The sequence below is a fragment of the Neovison vison genome, chromosome 11, assembly GCF_020171115.1.
Source record: "Neovison vison isolate M4711 chromosome 11, ASM_NN_V1, whole genome shotgun sequence".
Taxonomy (NCBI): domain Eukaryota; kingdom Metazoa; phylum Chordata; class Mammalia; order Carnivora; family Mustelidae; genus Neogale; species Neogale vison.
Genome location: NC_058101.1, coordinates 135,568,811 through 135,590,098, shown reverse-complemented (window position 1 = coordinate 135,590,098; position 21,288 = coordinate 135,568,811). Strand labels below are relative to the sequence as shown.

General features: G+C 39.9%; 1 long non-coding RNA gene across 2 annotated transcripts in view; it reads right to left on the bottom strand.

The window, feature by feature from the left end:
- Positions 1-17,964, bottom strand: part of LOC122919082 — a 52,975-nt gene extending 35,011 nt beyond the window's left edge. For both annotated transcript variants that reach the window (XR_006386740.1, XR_006386741.1), the window contains exon 1: positions 17,887-17,964. This is a non-coding gene — a long non-coding RNA (uncharacterized LOC122919082). The remainder of the gene's footprint in view (positions 1-17,886) is intronic.
- Positions 17,965-21,288: the final 3,324 nt, after the last annotated feature.

The following is a 21,288-nucleotide window of genomic DNA, read 5'->3' as shown; positions in this document are numbered from 1 at the left end:
AGCATTAACTCGGAGACTGGTTGAAAGCACTCCAAAAGAGCAAAGGATCGCGGGGGCAAACTGTGGGAATCGGGGCGGCTAGGGACAGGGGCTTGAGTCCCCGGTCCCAGACGGCCTCCCCGGCGCGGAGGCAGAGAGAGTGCAGCAGAGAAACCGGCTCCTGGTCCCTAAGCCGCCAGCATGCCCCAGAGCGCGGGGTTCCGGCTCCTGTGAGGGGATGGGAGCCGGTCTGCAGAACGCGCGCTAGCCCTACCACAAAGCTTGAGATGCGCGTGCACGTTGCTCCAGCTCTCCTGGGTTTCTAAGGCCCTGGGGCGCTTCTTGACCCGGGCCATTGTTTCAAAGTCTAAGCCTCGCACCCGCGAAACTCTTCCCCGGACAGAGGCGCGCAAAAGCCCAGCCTGCGGCTTACGGACCAGCGCCCCGTTCTCAGTGCCCCAGACGCGCGCCCGACCCACAGCCGCCTCTGAAAAGAGGTGCGCGCAAGCCGGGCACTCCCAGCCCCGGCCAGCGGCAAAATCTCAGTGTGCGATCGCTGCTTGGAACCTCTCTGGCGGTCAGGAGCTCCCAGACAGCCGCCACTGCCTTGGCTTTGGGGACGAGCAAAAGATCCTGCGCCCCCAGGGTCTTTAACTTGGAACCTGCACTGCCAGCATCCAAGGGGGAATTTATTCAGCTTCTGCACCCAGACTGAGGCTTCTGAGACGGAGATCAGGAAGTGTTCCAGGGTGCACCTTGACTGCACCAGAGTTGATACATCCAGCTACATCTGTTCAGTCTTCTCCCACCAAAATGACTAGGAGGAGGAATGCCCAACAGAAGAAAAATACAGAGGATGGACCTTCCGCAACAGAGCTAACGGCTATCAACATAGACAATATGTCGGAAAGAGAATTCAGGCTAACAATTATCCAGGCAATAGCTAGGTTGGAGAAAGCCATGGATGACCAAACAGAATTGATTAGAGCCGAACTGAAAGCGACCAGACAGGATGTTCACAATGTTAGGGCGGAGCTTAAAGCTACCAGGGAGGAGGTCCACAATGCTCTCAATGAGTTCCAATCCAATCTAAACTCTCTCAAAGCTAGGGTAACTGAGACAGAAGATAGAATTAGTGATCTGGAAGACAAACAGATAGAGAGAAAGGATCAGGAGGAAGCCTGGAACAAACAGCTTAGATCCCACGAAAGCAGAATTAGGGAAATAAGTGATGCCATGAAGCGTTCCAACGTCAGAATTATTGGAATTCCTGAAGGGGAGGAGAAAGAAAGAAGTCTAGAAGATGTCGTGGAACAAGTCCTTCATGAAAACTTTCCGAATCTCGCGAATGAAACCAGCGTTCATGTACTAGAGGCTGAACGGTCTCCACCCAAGATTATACACTCCAAAAAAACATCACGACACCTGATAGTCAAATTGAGAAATTATAATTGTAGGTATAATCTCTTGAAAGCTGCCAGGGCAAAGAGGCTCCTTACTTACAGAGGGAAGCCCATCAGAATAACGTCAGACCTGTCCACAGAGACCTGGCAAGCCAGAAGAGGCTGGCAAGATATATTCAGGGCACTAAATGAGAAGAACATGCAGCCAAGAATACTTTATCCAGCAAGACTGACATTCAAAATGGATGGAGAGATAAAGAGTTTCCAAGACCGGCAAGACTTAAAAGACTATGCAACCACCAAGCCGATACTGCAGGAAATATTAAGGGGGGTTCTATAAAAGAGGAAAAATCCCAAGAATAGCATTGAACAGAAATATAGAGACAGTCTACAGAAAGAAAGACTTCAAAGGTAACTCGATGTCAATAGGGACGTATCTATCAATAATCACTCTCAATGTGAATGGCCTCAATGCACCCATAAAACGGCACAGGGTTGCAGATTGGATAAAACGACAGGACCCATCCATATGCTGTCTACAAGAGACCCATTTTGAACCTAAAGATACACGCAGACTGAAAGTGAAGGGGTGGAGAAGCATCTTTCATGCCAATGGGACTCAAAAGAAGGCTGGGGTAGCGATTCTCATATCAGATAAATTAGACTTCAAACTAAAGACTGTAGTCAGAGATACAGAAGGACACTACATAATCCTTAAAGGGACTATCCACCAAGATGATCTAACAATTGTAAATATCTATGCTCCCAATATGGGAGCAGCCAATTACTTAAGAAAACTGTTAATCAAGATAAAGAGTCATATTGATATGAATACACTAATCGTAGGTGATCTTAACACGCCTCTTTCAGAATTAGACAGATCATCGAAGCAGAAAATCAATAAAGAAACAAGAGCATTGAATGACACATTGGACCAGATGGACCTCATAGATATATACAGAACATTCCACCCTAAAACAGCAGAATACTCATTCTTCTCAAGTGCACACGGAACCTTCTCCAGAATAGACCACATACTGGGTCACAAATCAGGACTCAGCCGATACCAAAAGACTGAGATTATTCCCTGCATATTCTCAGATCACAATGCTTTGAAACTGGAGCTCAATCACAAGGAAAAGTTCCGAAGGAACTCAAACACCTGGAAGCTAAAGACCACCTTGCTTAAGAATGCTTGGATCAACCAGGAGATCAAAGAAGAACTGAAACAATTCATGGAAACCAATGAGAATGAAGACACTTCGGTCCAAAACCTATGGGATACAGCAAAGGCGGTCCTAAGGGGAAAATATATAGCCATCCAAGCCTTGCTCAAAAAAATTGAAAAATCCAGAACACACCAGCTGTCTCTACACCTTAAAGAACTGGAGGATCAACAAAAAATCAAACCAACTCCACACATAAGAAGGGAAATCATCAAGATTAGAGCTGAGATCAATGAGGGAGAAACCAGAGATACAGTAGAACGTATCAATGAAACTAGAAGCTGGTTTTTTGAAAGAATCAATAAGATCGATAAGCCACTGGCTACACTAATCCAAAAGAAAAGAGAGAAATCCCAAATTCATAAAATTATGAATGAAAGGGGAGAGATCACAACTAACACCAAGGAAGTAGAAACAATCATCAGAAGTTACTACGAACAGTTATATGCCAATAAGCTTAGCAACCTTGATGAAATGGATGCATTCCTGGAAAAATATAAACTACCAAAATTGAACCAGGAAGAAATCGACAACCTGAATAGACCGATATCTAATAACGAGATTGAAGCAGTGATCAAAAATCTCCCAAAAAACAAGAGCCCAGGACCTGACGGATTCCCTGGGGAATTCTACCAAACCTTCCAAGAAGAAATAACACCTATTCTCCTGAAGCTGTTTCAAAAAATTGAAGCAGAAGGAAAACTTCCAGACTCTTTCTATGAAGCCAGCATTACCCTGATCCCCAAACCAGGCAAGGACCATACCAAAAAGGAGAATTTCAGACCAATATCACTGATGAATATGGATGCTAAGATTCTCAACAAGATCCTAGCCAACAGGATCCAACAACACATTAAAAAGATTATCCACCATGATCAGGTGGGATTCATCCCTGGGCTACAAGGATGGTTCAACATTCGTAAATCAATCAATGTGATACAACAAATTAATAGGAGAAGAGAGAAGAACCACATGGTCCTCTCAATTGATGCAGAAAAAGCATTTGACAAAATCCAACATCCGTTCCTGATTAAAACGCTTCAAAGTATAGGGATAGAGGGAACATTCCTGAACCTCATCAAATCTATCTATGAAAGACCCACAGCAAATATCATCCTCAATGGGAAAAAGCTTGCAGCCTTCCCGTTGAGATCAGGAACAAGACAAGGATGCCCACTTTCACCACTCTTGTTCAACATAGTATTAGAAGTCCTAGCAACAGCAATCAGACAACAGAGAGAAATAAAAGGTATCCAAATTGGTAATGAAGAAGTCAAACTCTCTCTCTTCGCAGATGACATGATTCTTTATATGGAAAACCCAAAAGACTCCACCCCCAAACTACTAGAACTCATACAGCAATTCAGCAGCGTGGCAGGATACAAAGTCAATGTGCAGAAATCAGTGGCTTTCTTATACACTAACAAGGAAAATACAGAAAGGGAAATTAGAGAATCGATTCCATTTACTATAGCACCAAGAACCATAAGATACCTGGGAATAAACCTAACTAAAGAGGTAAAGGATCTATACTTGAGGAACTATAGAACACTCATGAAAGAAATTGAAGAAGACACAAAAAGATGGAAGACCATTCCATGCTCTTGGATCGGAAGAATAAACATCGTTAAAATGTCTATACTGCCTAGAGCAATCTATACTTTTAATGCCATTCCGATCAAAATTCCACCGGCATTCTTCAAAGAGCTGGAGCAGATAATCCAAAAATTTGTATGGAATCAGAAGAGACCCCGAATCGCTAAGGAAACGTTGAAAAACAAAAATAAAGCTGGCGGCATCACCTTACCTGATTTCAAGCTTTATTACAAAGCTGTGATCACCAAGACAGCATGGTACTGGCATAAAAACAGACACATAGACCAGTGGAACAGAGTAGAGAGCCCTGATATGGACCCTCAACTCTATGGTCAATTAATCTTCGACAAAACAGGAAAAAATATACAGTGGAAAAAAGACAGTCTCTTCAATAAATGGTGCTGGGAAAACTGGACAGCTATATGTAGAAGAATGAAACTCGACCATTCTCTTACACCGTACACAAAGATCGACTCAAAATGGATAAAAGACCTCAACGTGAGACAGGAATCTATCAGAATCTTAGAGGAGAACATAGGCAGTAATCTCTTCGATATCAGCCACAGCAACTTCTTTCAAGATACGTCTCCAAAGGCAAAGGAAACAAAAGCGAAAATAGACTTCTGGGACTTCATCAAAATCAAAAGCTTCTGCACAGCAAAGGAAACAGTCAAAAAAACAAAGAGGCAACCCACGGAATGGGAGAAGATATTTGCAAATGACAGTACAGACAAAAGGTTGATATCCAGGATCTATAATGAACTCCTCAAACTCAACCCACACGAAACAGACAAACACATCAAAAAATGGGCAGAAGATATGAACAGACACTTCTCCAATCAAGAAATACAAATGGCTATCAGACACATGAAAAAATGCTCATCATCATTAGCCCTCAGGGAGATTCAAATTAAAACCACATTGAGATATCACCTTACACCAGTTAGAATGGCCAAAATTAACAAAACAGGAAACAACATGTGTTGGAGAGGATGTGGAGAAAGGGGAACCCTCTTACACTGTTGGTGGGAATGCAAGTTGGTGCAGCCTCTTTGGAGAACAGTGTGGAGATTCCTCAAGAAATTAAAAATAGAGCTTCCCTACGACCCTGCAATTGCACTCCTGGGTATTTACCCCAAAGATACAGATGTCGTGAAAAGAAGGGCCATCTGTACCCCAATGTTTATAGCAGCAATGGCCACAGTCGCCAAACTATGGAAAGAACCAAGATGCCCTTCAACGGATGAATGGATAAGGAAGATGTGGTCCATATACACTATGGAGTATTATGCCTCCATCAGAAAGGTCGAATATCCAACTTTTGTAGCAACATGGACGGGACTGGAAGAGATTATGCTGAGTGAAATCAGTCAAGCAGAGAGAGTCAATTATCATATGGTTTCACTCATTTGTGGAGCATAACCAATAGCATGGAGGACAAGGGGCGTTAGAGAGTAGTAGGGAATTTGGGTAAATTGGAAGGGGAGGTGAACCATGAGAGACTATGGACTCTGAAAAACAGTCTGAGGGGTTTGAAGTGGCGGGGGGGTGGGATGTTGGGGTACCAGGTGGTGGGTATTATAGAGGGCACAGCTTGCATGAAGCACTGGGTGTGGTGAAAAAATAATGAATACTGTTTTTCTGAAAATAAATAAATTGGGAAAAAAAAAAAAAAGAGTCACTTATGGTTTGTCTCCCACCCAATCCCATCTTGTTTCATTTATTCTTCTCCTACCCCCTTAAGCCCCCATGTTGCATCACCACTTCCTCATATCAGGGAGATCATATGATAGTTGTCTTTCTCCGCTTGACTTATTTCACTAAGCATGATACGCTCTAGTTCCATCCACATCGTCACAAATGGCAAGGTTTCATTTCTTTTGATGGCTGCATAGTATTCCATTGTGTATATATACCACATCTTCTTTATCCATTCATCTGTTGATGGACATCTAGGTTCTTTCCATAGTTTGGCTATTGTGGACATTGCTGCTATAAACATTCGGGTGCACGTGCCCCTTCGGATCACTACGTTTATATCTTTAGGGTAAATACCCAGTAGTGCAATTGCTGGGTCATAGGGCAGTTCTATTTTCAACATTTTAAGGAAACTCCATGTAGTTTTCCAGAGTGGCTGCACCAGCTCGCATTCCCACCAACAGTGTAGGAGGGTTCCCCTTTCTCCGCATCCTCGCCAGCATCTGTCATTTCCTGACTTGTTGATTTTAGCCATTCTGACTGATGTGAGGTGGTATCTCATTGTGGTTGATTTGTATTTCCCTGATGCCAAGTGATATGGAGCACTTTTTCATGTGTCTGTTGGCCATCTGGATGTCTTCTTTGCAGAAATATCTGTTCATGTCCTCTGCCCATTTCTTGATTGGATTATTTGTTCTTTGGGTGTTGAGTTTGATAAGTTCTTTATAGATTTTGGACACTAGTCCTTTATCTGATATGTCATTTGCAAATATCTTCTCCCATTCTGTCAATTGTCTTTTGGTTTTGTTAACTGTTTCCTTTGCTGTGCAAAAGCTTTTGATCTTGATGAAATCCCAATAGTTCATTTTTGCCCTTGCTTCCCTTGCCTTTGGCGATGTTCCTAGGAAGATGTTGCTATGGCTGAGGTCAAAGAGGTTGCTGCCTGTGTTCTCCTCAAGGATTTTGATGGATTCCTTTCTCACATTGAGGTCCTTCATCCATTTTGAGTCTATTTTCGTGTGTGGTGTAAGGAAATGGTCCAATTTCATTTTTCTGCATGTGGCTGTCCAATTTTCCCAATACCATTTATTGAAGAGGCTGTCTTTTTTCCATTGGACATTCTTTCCTGCTTTGTCAAAGATTAGTTGACCATAGAGTTGAGGGTCTATTTCTGGGCTCTCTATTCTGTTCCACTGATCTATGTGTCTGTTTTTATGCCAATATCATGCTGTCTTGATGATGACAGCTTTGTAATAGAGCTTGAAGTCCGGAATTGTGATGCCACCAACTTTGGCTTTCTTTTTCAATATTCCTTTGGCTATTCGAGGTCTTTTCTGGTTCCATATAAATTTTAGAATTATTTGTTCCATTTCTTTGAAAAAGATGGATGGTACTTTGATAGGAATTGCATTAAATGTGTAGATCCTTTAGGTAGCATAGACATTTTCACAATATTTATTCTTCCAATCCAGGAGCATGGAACATTTTTCCATTTCTTTGTGTCTTCCTCAATTTCTTTCATGAGTACTTTATAGTTTTCTGAGTATAGATTCTTAGCCTCTTTGGTTAGGTTTATTCCTAGGTATCTTATGGTTTTGGGTGAGATTGTAAATGGGATTGACTGCTTAATTTCTCTTTCTTCTGTCTTGTTGTTGGTGTAGAGAAAGGCAACTGATTTCTGTGCATTGGTTTTATATCCTGACACTTTACTGAATTCCTGTATAAGTTCAAGTTCTAGCAGTTTTGGAGTGGAGTCTTTTGGGTTTTCCACATATAGTATTATATCATCTGCGAAGAGTGATAGTTTGACTTCTTCTTTGCCGATTTGGATGCCTTTAATTTCCTTTTGTTGTCTGATTGCTGAGGCTAGGACTTCTAGTACTATGTGGAATAGCAGTGGTGATAATGGACATCCCTGCCGAGTTCCTGACCTTAGCGGAAAAGCCTTCAGTTTTTCTCCATTGAGAATGATATTTGTGGTGAGTTTTTCATAAATGGCTTTGATAATATTGAGGTATGTGCTCTGTATCCCTATACTTTGAAGAGTTTTGATCAGGAAGGGATGCTGTACTTTGTCAAATGCTTTTTCAGCATCTGTTGAGAGTATTATATGGTTCTTGTTCTTTCTTTTATTGATGTGTTATATCACATTGATTGATTTGTGGATGTTGAACCAACCTTGCAGCCCTGGACTAAAACCCACTAGGTCGTGGTGAATAATCCTTTTAATGTACTGTTGAATCCTATTGGCTAGTATTTTGGTGAGAATTTTCGCATCTGTGTTCCTCAAGGATATTGGTCTATAGCTCTCTTTTTTGATGGGATCCTTGTCTGGTTTTGGGATCAAGGTGATGCTGGCCTCATAAAATGAGTTTGGAAGTTTTCCTTCCATTTCTATTTTTTGGAACAGTTTCAGGAGAATAGGAATTAGTTCTTCTTTAAATGTTTGGTAGAATTCCCCCGGGAAGCCGTCTGGCCCTGGGCTTTTGTTTGTTTGGAGATTTTTGATGACTGTTTCAATCTCCTTACTGGTTATGGGTCTGTTCAGGCTTTCTATTTCTTCCTGGTTCAGTTGTGGTAGTTTATATGTTTCTAGGAATGCATCCATTTCTTCCAGATTGTCAAATTTGTTGGCGTAGAGTTGCTTATACTATGTTCTTATAATAATTTGTGTTTCTTTGGTGTTAGTTGTGATCTCTCCTCTTTCATTCATGATTTTATTTATTTGGGTCCTTTCTCTTTTCTTTTTGATAAGTCTGGCCAGGGGTTTATCAATCTTATAAGTTCTTTCAAAGAACCAGCTCCTAGTTTTATTGATTTGTTCTATTGTTTTCTTGGTTTCTATTTCATTGACTTCTGCTCTGATCTTTATGATTTCTCTTTTCCTGCTGGGTTTAGGGTTTCTTTCTTGTTCTTTCTCCAGCTGCTTTAGGTGAAGGTTTAGGTTGTGTACCTGAGACCTTTCTTGTTTCTTGAGAAAGGCCTGTACCACTATATATTTTCCTCTCAGGACTGCCTTTGTTGTGTCCCACAGATTTTGAACCGTTGTGTTTTCATTATCATTTGTTTCCATGATTTTTTTCAATTCTTCTTTAATTTCCTGGTTGACCCATTCATTCTTTAGAAGGATGCTCTTTAGTCTCCATTTATTTGGGTTCTTTCCAAACTTCCTCTTGTGGTTGAGTTTTAGCTTCAGAGCATTGTGGTCTGAAAATATGCAGGGAACGATCCCAATCTTTTGATACCAGTTGAGTCCTGATTTAGGACCGAGGATGTGATCTATTCTGGAGAATGTTCCATGTGCACTAGAGAAGAATGTATATTCTGTTGCTTTGGCATGAAATGTTCTGAATATATTTGTGTTGTCCATCTGGTCCAGTGTGTCATTTAAGGCCTTTATTTCCTTGTTGATCTTTTGCTTGGATGATCTGTCCATTTCAGTGAGGGGAGTGTTAAAGTCCCCTACTATTATTGTATTATTGTTGATGTGTTTCTTTGGTTTTGCTATTAATTGGTTTATATAGTTGGCTGCTCCCACATTCGGGGCATAGACATTTAAAATTGTTAGATCTTCTTGTTGGACAGACCCTTTGAGTATGATATAATGTCCTTCCTCATCTCTTATTATATATAGTCTTTGGCTTAAAATCTAATTGATCTGATATAAGGATTGCTACCCTGGCTTTCTTCTGATGTCCATTAGCATGATAAGTTCTTTTCCACACCCTCACTTTAAATCTGGAGGTGTCTTCAGATTTAAAATGATTTTCTTATAGGCAATATATAGATGAGTTTTGTTTTTTTATCCATTCTGATACCCTGTGTCTTTTGATTGGGGCATTTAGCCCATTAACATTCAGGGTGACTATTGAGAGATATGAATTTAGTGCCATTGTATTGCCTGTAAGGTGACTCTTACTGTATTTTGTCTCTGTTCCTTTCTGATCTACCACTTGTAGGCTCTCTCTTTGCTTAGAGGACCCCTTTCAATATTTCCTGTAGAGCTGGTTTAGTGTTTGCAAATTCTTTCAGTTTTTGTTTGTCCTGGAAGCTTTTTATCTTTCCTTCTATTTTCAATGATAGCCTAGCTGGATATAGTATTCTTGGCTACATGTTTTTTTGTTTCGTTTTGTTTTGTTTAGTGCTCTGAATATATCATGCCAGCTCTTTCTGGCCTGCCAGGTCTCTGTGGATAAGTCTGCTGCCAATCTAATATTTTTACCATTGTATGTTACAGACTTCTTTTCCCGGGCTGCTTTCAGGATTTGCTCTTTGTCACTAAGAGTTGTAAATTTTACTATTAGGTGACGGGGTATGGGCCTATTCTTATTGATTTTGAGGGGCGTTCTCTGAACCTCCTGAATTTTGATGCTTGTTCCCTTTGCCATATTGGGGAAATTCTCCCCAATAATTCTCTCCAGTATACCTTCTGCTCCCCTCTCTCTTTCTTCTTCTTCTGGAATCCCAATTATTCTAATGTTGTTTCACTTATGGTGTCACTTGTCTCTCGAATTCTCCCCTCATGGTCCAGTAGCTGTTTTTCCCTCTTTTGCTCAGCTTCTTTATTCTCTGTCATTTGGTCTTCTATATCGCTAATTCTTTCTTCTGCCTCATTTATCCTAGCAGTGAGAGCCTCCATTTTTGGTTGCACCTCATTAATAGCTTTTTTTATTTCAACTTGGTTAGATTTTAGTTCTTTTATTTCTCCAGAAAGGGCTTTTATATCTCTGGAGAGGGTTTCTCTAATATCTTCCATGCCTTTTTCGAGCCAAGCTAGAACCTTGAGAATTGTCATTCTGAACTCTAGATCTGACATATTACCAATGTCTGTATTGATTAGGTCCCTAGCCTTCGGTACTGTCTCTTGTTCTTTTTTTTGTGGTGAATTTTTCCACCTTGTCATTTTGTCCAGATAAGAGTATATGAAGGAGCAAGTAAAATACTAAAAGGGTGGCAACAACCCCAGGAAAATATGCTTTAACCAAATCAGAAGAGATCCCAATTTGTGAGGGGGGAGAAAGGGGATAAAAAGAGGTTCAGAAAGAAAGAAAAAAGAAAAGAAAAGAATTAAAAAAAGAAAATGAATAAGGAAAAGTATAAAAAAGAAAAAAATATATATATATTAGATAAACTAGTTAAAAAAGAAAAGGGTAAAAGTTAAAAAAAAATTTAGCAGAAGAAGAGAAAAAGAAAAAAAAATTAAATTAACTGCAAGACTAAAGAATCATAGAGAGAAAGCCATGAGTTCCGTGCTTTGCTTTCTCCTCCTCTGGAATTCTGCTGCTCTCCTTGGTATTGAAACTGCACTCCTTGGTAGGTGAACTTGGTCTTGGCTGGATTTCTTGTTGATCTTCTGGGGAAGGGGCCTGTTGTAGTGATTCTCAAGTGTCTTTGCCCCAGGAGGAATTGCACCGCCCTTACCAGAGGCCGGGCTGAGTAATCCCCTCTGGTTTGCTTTCAGGAGCTTTTGTTCCCTGAGCGCTTTCTGTAGAGTTCTGGAGGACCAGAATACAAATGGCAGCCTCCTGGTCTCCAGCCCGGGACCCCACTCCTCAGTGCACCCTCAGAGAACAGTGCCCAGTAACTCCCGTCTGCCTGACCTCCAGTCACACTCCGAGCTCACCAAGCCTGCGACCGGTTCAAGGTAACCCGGAGCTGTGAGCTCACTGTCGGCTCTGTCTCTGTAGCTGGCTTCCCTGTTCTAATACCCGCAAGCTCTGCAACACTCAGACACCCCCAATCCTTCTGTGACCCTGCGGGATCTGAGGCCACACTGACCCCACGTGGGCTTCGCCCCGGTTTAGCCTCTGGAGCGATGTCCCTCAGCGGAACAGATTTTTAAAAGTCCTGATTTTGTGCTCCATTGCTCCGCCGCTTGCTGGGTGCCAGCCCCTCCCCCCAGGGCCTATCTTCCCGTCGCTTTGGATCCACTTCTCCGCCAGTCTTACCTTTCAGAAAGTGGTTGTTTTTCTGTTTCTAGAATTGCTGTTCTTCTTCTCTTCACTCTGCCGATGGATTTGTGGGTCTTTGCAATCCTTAGATAAGCTATCTAGCTGATCTCCTGCTAGCTGAAGTAGTCTCAGCCTGCTACTTCTCCACCATCTTGACTCCTCTCTCCACTTTTTATTTTTATTATTTTAAAAGTATGCTATTTCTCTTTTTATCATGTATCATTTATGATCTTATTATGTGAAGTAAGAAAAAAGTAAATGAATATGACTTAAAATACAAAGAATATTACTTTGAAATTTTTGCTTGTAAATTTACACTATGTATAAGATAATGGATTTCCCTGAAAAACAGTGAGCTTGGGACAGAGAGAAACCAGGATGTTGAGTTATGAAGATATCTCTATTTTACAAATAGGCACAAAGAACTCAGTATATATTATTTCTTCAGAATGATATATTATTACTTCTCACACATGGTGTTTATTACAAAACTTTAACATACTGGGATGTAAATGCAATTGATTAATCACTAAATTCTACCCCTGAAACTAATAATACACTACATGTTAATTAAATTGAATTTAAATAAAAATTTTTAAAAATAAAAAAAGATAACTGAGATTTCCTTTTTTTAAAGTAATTGAAAAGATATATAAAATGTTTTCATTATTTAAGTCTGAGATTGTGCATCAGCCTTTCATAAGTCTGTGACCTAGAAGTAATGTGATCCATGCAATAGAAGAAAATATCTCAAAGGAAAAACATAGAACACACCTGAAGATCATCAACATATGAGATATATCTCCATCCTACAGGAGATAAAGCACAGACCAGAAGTCAATATTCTAAGAAATCAGTTAGAATCTTAAGTGATCTCAAAATCTTACCTTGGAAGCACCAGAAATCTGCAGGTGGGAATTTGTCTGCATCAGATGCAACTGAGCATGTGGTAAAGCAGTTTCCATATGTCATCCCTAGTGACTAAAAGGACTGCCATTGCTCTTCTAAGAAACACACACACAAAAATTTTTTATCCTCATGCACCCGACTTTCTCAGAATTACTAAGCCATTATATCTAATCAATTTAAAAGTGGATTAATGTTCCTTTATTCATCTACAATGCAGTATGGGGCAAGAAGATAAACCAGATCTGTGAGAACTAAAGATAAAGTAAACTATAATTAATCAGCAAGAAGAATCTTGGTGTTAAGGACTGTGGGGAAGCTGTAGATGAACTGTTTTCCATAAGTTTAAAATCAGCACCCAAATTTTAGTGTTCTCTTTTGGGACTCTTGGGGTGGAACACACATATCTCTGGGAAAAGCAACAATTTGAAACTATGAAATACGATTATTATCACTAGCAGAAAGGAAGAGCAGGAAATCCACCTGTTCCAGATCCTTCAATGACAGCAGACAGAAGCCATCTGCTGCTGTTGTGGGAAAGATACAGGGGGAAAAAAGCACTTATGCAAAACCTGCCTGATACCAGGACCATGAGAAGAGACAAGTGTACTGCAGACCCTGTACCAAGTAGGGAGTCAGGGGATGTTTGCTACTGGGGAGGATCAGGAATTCTGAAAAAGTCCTATCCCTAAGATGAGCCACATAGGGCCTCCTTAAGACTGAGACCAGAGCAAGAAAACCAAGAAATCTTCCTCTCATGACTATAAGTCTCACACCAAGTACCAAAGAATAATCACCTACTATTAGAAATCCTCTCCATGGCACAGTCATGTCAAAGTGGCCGAAATCTGAGGGTGAAACAAAGATACTGAGAGAAACTCTGGTGCTCCAGGTCTCATCCTAAGCACAAGGCAGCAGCAGTACCCCACGAAATGAATTAAAGGACTTTGATGCACTAAAGCACCAATAAAACCCAGCTCAACTATAGTCTATACTGACTTGCTTTCTACCCCATACATAAGCACTAATAGCTTTATAGAAGAAAAGGCATGCCATTACAGGGCATACAAATTATTTATCTCCATCTCTATTGCTCTTTTACACATAATTCCCAGTATTCAATAACAAAATTGTACAATATTCAAAAGAGAAAAAAAAATGACCCATTGTCAAAATATAAAATAGTGACATTGTCAAAAGATAAAAGAGCCAACAGAATCCGACCCAACCAAAAATAGCCTAGGTTGTTGGCATTATCAGATTGATTTTAACTATTAAAATTTTAAATGATCTAGTGGAAAAGGTGGACAATTTATGTAAACAGATGAGAAATTTCATCAGAGAGGTGACAACTCAAAACAAATAAATAAATAAATGTCCAATGGAAACATAATGGGTGAAAAATGTCATTCCAAAGATGAAGAATTCCTTCAGTAGGCTGGACATAACATAAGAAAAGAAAATGCACCTGAAGATAGGTCAGTAAAAATGATCCAAATTGAAACAGACTAAAGAAAAAAGACTAAACAAAAGAGCTTGTAAGGTTTGTGAAACCACATAAAACAACATTAAAAGGTCTAAAAGAAACAGATAATTGGAGTCTCAGAAAAGAAAGAGAGGAAATCAAAGCAGAACTGTTTGAAAACATAATGGCCAGCAAGTTTTCAAAATTAATAAAAGACAAACACACCACAGAGGAAGTTTTGAGGAATCCAAGCAAGATAATACAAAGAAAACCTTGGATAAAAGAGATAGTAAACACTGCTCTCTTTCTCTCTTTTATGGGTTTTGTTTTAAAACATTTAGTGACCTAGAAGTCACATTGAAATTTTTTGAGATATATATATATCTCTCTCAAAAAATTTCAATGGTTAATGGGTATTGTTAGGATTTCAACAAAAGCTAACTCTTCATGTGTGGTTAAAGACTGTTTCAGAATCACTGAACAGCAAAGAAACTAATAACTCAGGAGCCCCTACTGTTTGTCAAACATTCCATTATATTCCTCAGAAAGTTCTTCATATATATTCTTTCAGCCTCCACAAATCATTCATTCATTCTCTAAATATTTATCAAATGCTTACATTTTGCTCCAGACCAGGAACTTCTGAGAAAGTAACATAAAACTGAAATCTAAAGTATGAGGAAAAGCCCTGTGCAAAGACAAAAGTGACTAGTGAGGACAGGGGGAGCCTGCTTCTAGCCAGAGGAATCAGCAATCCCAGTTGTCGCCAGGTGGGAAGCAGCCTGGTGTATTCTAGGAGTGGATAGGATGGAGTGGCGGCAATGCAGCAAGCCAGAGCAAGAACGACTAAAGATGAAGCCTAAAATTGCAGAGGGTCACCAGTGCCCTGTGGAATGAAACAGGCATTGAGTAGAAGGGGAACTTAAGTTCGAGCTTCTTGACTCCCTAGCCTCTTTCTACTTCCTGGGACAGTTCCCAGCTTTGGTTGATCTTTATATTTTCCAGAACACGTCCACAGTCCTTATGTGTTCGAGATCTCCTAAACTGGATGGCTGATTTGTAGAGCTCAGGCTTCTTTGCTCCATTGTCTAAAACCATTGCTTTGGGGCACCTGGGTGTCTCAGTCAGTTAAGCAGCTGACTCTTGATTTTGGCCCAAGTCATGATCTCAGGGTCCTGGGATCAAGCCCTGAGTCAGGCTTCGTGGTCAGCGGGGAGTCTGCTTGAGGCTCTCTCTTTCCTTCTCTCTCTGCCCTTCCCCCCTCTCTGTAAAATAAATAATTTTTTAATTAAATAAATTGGAACATCTAGGTGGCTCAGTTAGTTAAGCAGCTGCCTTTGGCTCAGGTCATGATTCCAGGGTCCTGGGATGGAGTGCCACGTCGGACTCCCTGTTCAGCAAGGAGCCTGCTTCCCCCTCTGCCTGACTCTCCCCCTGCTTGTGCTCGCTCTCTCTCTCTCTCTCTCTCTCTGACAAATAAATAAATAAATACTCTTTAAAACAAATTTAAATAAATAAGTTAAACCATTGCTTTGCTGCTGAAATATAAGTAGTGGCAAGAGGAATACGCTAAGCAATCTTTTCACTTTCAGTGAGTCAAATGCTTGACTTATTAAGGTCATGAATGATGGAGACTTTACAGACCCATTGGCTACTTTTGCATAGTTCCTATTTCCAACCCCCAACACACCTCATGACCAGAATTTATGTAACTAAAGATTCTACATCAAATGTTTATCACAAAGGATACAATTAAAGGTCAGTTTTACCTCCCCTTTTCCTCTATTTATCAATAAGATAATAAAGAAGTTTATAGAGCACAGATATACAGGCAGCTAATGGGTGAGAGTTGGCACACATCTTTGGAGAGGATTTATTACCATAAGCTCATACTCTAGAAGGAGAGATGCAAACTGTCATATAAAACATACACTGTAGGGTTTCTCTTGACCTATGACTTTCTTGGTACAAAAGGGAAGGAAATACTATCAAGTATTCATGAATGCTCCCCAACACCTGACACTATATGAATGAAATGCCTTTACAAGCCTGTTTGTTATGATCTCTGAGCCTGTTCTCAGACACTTTTCTCACACTTGCCTCCTCAGATCTTATCATTAGCCTTACAAACGAGCTTAGCTCTGCCGAATTTCTAATCATGCTTCAAGTGTGTTGCCTCTGCTACAACCTACATAATGAAATATCATAAATTAATTTCTGATGCCAGGCTAGAAATTTGACTCTTGAGTTCTGACTTTACTGATGATGTTTTGCAAGCTGTTCAGAAAACACCTATGTGCAAACACAGAGGTCGACTTCTGTTTGGGCCTAGATGGGCCACTGACTCTCTTTAACCTGCTCCAGCTGCTTGGCAGGTAGGAACCAACCAAAGTTCTCTGTCATGAAGATACTTCCTTCACTTCCCTCCCTCTTCAGTATCTTCATTTTGATTTCCATGGTGGCCATCCCCGGATAGATGGTGACCACACTGTACATAACTTGCAACCAAATCCTAACAAGTCTGCCTGATGTGATCCCTGCCCATTCCTATACCCATTTTCTCAACATTTCTCACCCCGCACTCCATGAGGCCCCTTAGTAGGGGACCGTGAGGACCCTCCATGAGGGTCCCCAAAGCTCTACGTTGTGATATTTAAAGCACAAATGAAGACAGCCTGATCTATGAACAGTGCCATGGGACCTGGTGAGATAACTAGGAAGATGGGAATTCACCACCCAAGGCCCCCTCAAATTTCAAGGAAAGGAAAGAATTATAAGATTGAAGCCCATGGAGCTGCACTTGGAAAGCAGTGAATAAGAGAATCTATCAGTTATGGTCCAGCCAGAAGGCAGCCAGAAGATCCAGCCAGAAGGCAAACTATACCAGATGTCTGAATGGAAATAATTAGTATACAAAATAGTTTACTAGGATGAAAAGCTATTAACTAGGTAACTAAAAGGCTAAATAAGAGACATCATAAAGGTAATAACTGCAGGAAGCAATTACCTTCTGTGAGACTGAAGGGAAAAGGTTGAAATTATTAAATTATTAGACTTAGGGGAGGGACCCTATGGTTGATGTTTACAACTTCCTTCTTTTATTTCTAATTACATGATTTCCTTTTTTGCCCTCAACCAGGTGACTAAACCTCCATGTGCAAAGGGTCTGAATCTTCGGTATCCTGCTTTAGTTTTTGTAGTTTTCTATTAACTTTTATAAATGAATGTGGAAATGCTACGAGACACCCCAGAGAGTCCTGTGAGCTTCAGAGAGTGTCCTCCCTGTCCCCTCTGTATAACCCCAGCCAATTTCCCCTGCCTTCCCAGATAGAAAGTCCAGACTATCTCTCTTTTCATGTGTGTCGGTTAAGTGTTCTGCTGATGATGAACATCATGACTAAGATAATGAGGCTAAAATACTACATATATTAGATCAAATAGGAAATATGAGAATAAGTATTAATATAGTAAGTTTTTTAAAGTGAGAAGAAGAAGTAGAAAGGGAGTTTGTCTTTAGTAAGTTAACACACAGTACATCATGTATGAAAACTGGTTACTAGTTTGCTTAATTATTACACAATTTAGTTATATATCATTAATATAACATTTTTATCACTAGTTTCATTTTACCAAAATATTAAACTATACAAGTATGTTCTCACCTCATAGTCTGGGTTTATCCACTAATTCCAGCATGAAGCAGAGGAGCATGTTGTGAATCCACATGTGGAAAAGCAACACTGTCAGTTGCAAATACCAGGCCAGAGTGGAAATTCTGGTTTGTTTTACCTGTGGCCATTTGATAGCCATGCCAAATTTCCTTTACCTGAACATCTGTGCAGTACTCTTCACCAAGAAAATGTGGGCTATGTTGCCCTAATTCCTTTTCCAACATGTAATTTTTTTAGGCAAGTTAGGACAGAGTGTTTGTGCAATTAAAACATTTAGAAACAGATGGTATGATAAAGATGATAAAGATCTGTTAACAATTTCCAAACTCAATAAAGGTGCTCACTTAATCTCTTCTGTTGATTATTTGTGAATTTTCCAACAGCAGTTTTAAACAGAATGTTTTATTTCTTAATAAGATTAGAACAGCAAGGATACATATGAAAACAAATTGTAGTCATTTATTAAGTTGTCCCTAAGGCTTTAGCTTTCTCTCTTTAAAATGTACAGCTATTCAAAGATTAGCATTTGGCACCAGTTGACCTGCATGCCAACTACCTCTGGAAGCCCAAGTCATATGTCTAATTCAGTAAAAAGTTAAAGCAACAGAGGTTTGTCTGTGTGTGTGTAATACCAAATACTAACATAACCAGAAAGAAACTGTTTCCAAAGAGAATTCTATTCTAAGCAGTAATATCAGGCTTAACTGATTTGTTCTTTGACTTGTGAAATGCTAACATCTAGCTACAAACAAGTACAAAAGGTCTTCATGTGAACCATACAGATAGATTTTAAATGTGTATAAAGCCCTATCAAGCCATATCCATTTGAGACTGACAATGACCTTGAAATCTCTCTTTTGTATTCTCCTTTCTTGTCATTGCAAGTTTCAAAACAAGACAGTACTAAGTTTCAGGGTTTTATGTCAATGATCATGGTTGTTGTTAAAATTATGCATAGCCGTATAGAAAGGCAGCCAGAGTTTAGAGAATTGAACACTGGTCTTAGAATCAAATTGGGCTGGTTTTGAGTTTCTACTCACTCACTTGCTGGCTACATGAATGGAAGCAATTATCTAAAGATAGTGTTATCCACAGAAAACATACCAAATACCAAAATAAAGGAAAAATGAAAAATATTCTTGAGAATAGCCTTTAATTTTAGAATTACAATGCAGCAGTTTAATTTTAAATATCCCTGTAAGACATTTTTTTTCTGTGACTCATTATTGATAAGTTAAAAGAATCTATCTCACAAGAGGGGAAATGGGAAAGGTAGGTATATACCTTTTCCATGTTATGCTTCAGAGGGATTAAATTAATAGAGTTTTTTTTCCAAGCAAATACTCCCTCACAACCCACCTTGACACTTTATAATGTGATAATCGAATTACCTCACACCCACCCAAGATATTCAGCAACAGAAGTTTTGATGGGGATGGGTCCCACCAGAGCAGAAGTTCCTTGAGGGCAGGATTTAGGTCCATTGGATTCAGTGTTGTCCCCTTCTACAGGAAACAGTTCCTGAGATGTACAAATAGATAGTTGAAGTCTCCAACATTTGAGAGAAAGGGTTTTTCAACCAAAACATAGTATAAGCTATATTGAATATGTTTTAGGTGAAAGAAGGGGTCAGGGGACGTTCAGGAATGGAGGCTGGAAGGTGAAACGTACCACCCTTAAGATCTGGGTGGTCGAATTATTCAGTGCCAAATCTCACATGCCAGTCTGGATTACCAATTAATATATAACCAAATATCACAAAGCAGAAACCACTTCAAAGTGAAACACTGAGCAGAGATAGTACAACATGCTTCTGGGTGTAAACTATATAATATTAATATTAAAAGAAATATAAGTGAATGTATTGATATCTTTCACTGAAGTTTATAAACTAGAATCAATCTTTCCTATGAAAAGGGGAAAGAATGGTTGGATAAATTATATTCAGTAAATAAATGTTGAACTTACTTGGATTCTACATATTTGGACAAGATTGGGGGAAAGATACACACACACACACACACACACACACACCATAAATCAGAGATAAATTTAGAGCATGCCTTAGAATTTCTTACTTAAACTCCTAAGTTAATATTCCCTGTAATAACCTGGGAGTGGAACATGTTTCTGAATTCTATTTCTGATAGGCAGACAGTGCAGAATAATGGGAAGGTCAAGACTTGGTAGCAGAAAGATCTAAGTTTCAGTGCTGCCTCTACCAATTTTTTAATAACTTTTGGCAAGCTGCTTAAACTCCCTCGATTTGTCATCTGTAAAACAGGGATATGAATACATTCTTCCAGGTTGGTGTGAGGATAAATAAAGTAGGAAAAGTGACTGGTATGAAGTGAGCACCCACTAATCCATTTTTCCTCCATCATTTCCCTAGTCCCCATGACTACATACCCAGCCATCTTGATGGTTTTAAAATGCTCTTTACCTGAGAATACAGTCAAATAACTCATTCAATTGTTTGCTTTTAATAAAGCTAGATTGTAGGACTAAATTGGTCAAAATGATTAAACTGATATCCTAATCAAAAAGGCTTAAAGTTAGAACACTATAGTAGATTTTATGGAGGATTACGATGCTTTCTGTCCTTCTCTTTGAAGAGCAAAGATGACATGACTGAACACAAACCCTCCTGAGGCTCCTGGGAGCTGTGCAACTGGAAATTTGCTGAAGGTGATTGCTTCACTGCACTTCACTGCGTAAATTCTACACCAGCTTCAAGGTAGAAGCTTTGTTATTCTTGCAGCCATACTCCTTTTCTGGAATACTGAAGTTTCAGGAAGAAAGCAGCAATAATTTATTGTCTATAGACAAAATGTACATATGATATTTTAATCTCATAACTTATCCCTCTCATTTAGCATAGCCCAAAGCCTATAGAAATGCATATTAAAATCCAAAGCTGAAGTCTCTGACTTCCCTGTCTTTTCCTAAGAGCCCTGACATGAAAGGCTAAAGAGGGCTTAGCCACGACCACTTTTGATGGATGGAAGCACCACTTCAGTACATCTAAGGGGCTGCCCGTAAGTGTATGAGGTTAGGACTTGTGAGCTATCACTCTCTCCTGCCTCATGCCCGCTGATCCAAATCCAAGATCTCCCAATTACTTCCTCTCAGTGCTGCTTGCCTTATCCACCTGGTAGGCTGACTCCTCCATATCTCCTCCCACTTTCTAGATGCCCTGGTTGCCACTGTTGGTACTACAAAATGATTTGGCAATTTCTGCACTCATATGAGATATTCCTGGTAGGACACACTATAGTGAGTAATTAACAGCATTAACACTTACCTACAGGTTATATGTATTTGTGTTATGAGCATTTGAGCTTCATTTCTGATTCTGGCTCTCCTGTGACTTTGGACAGTTTACTCCCCTGG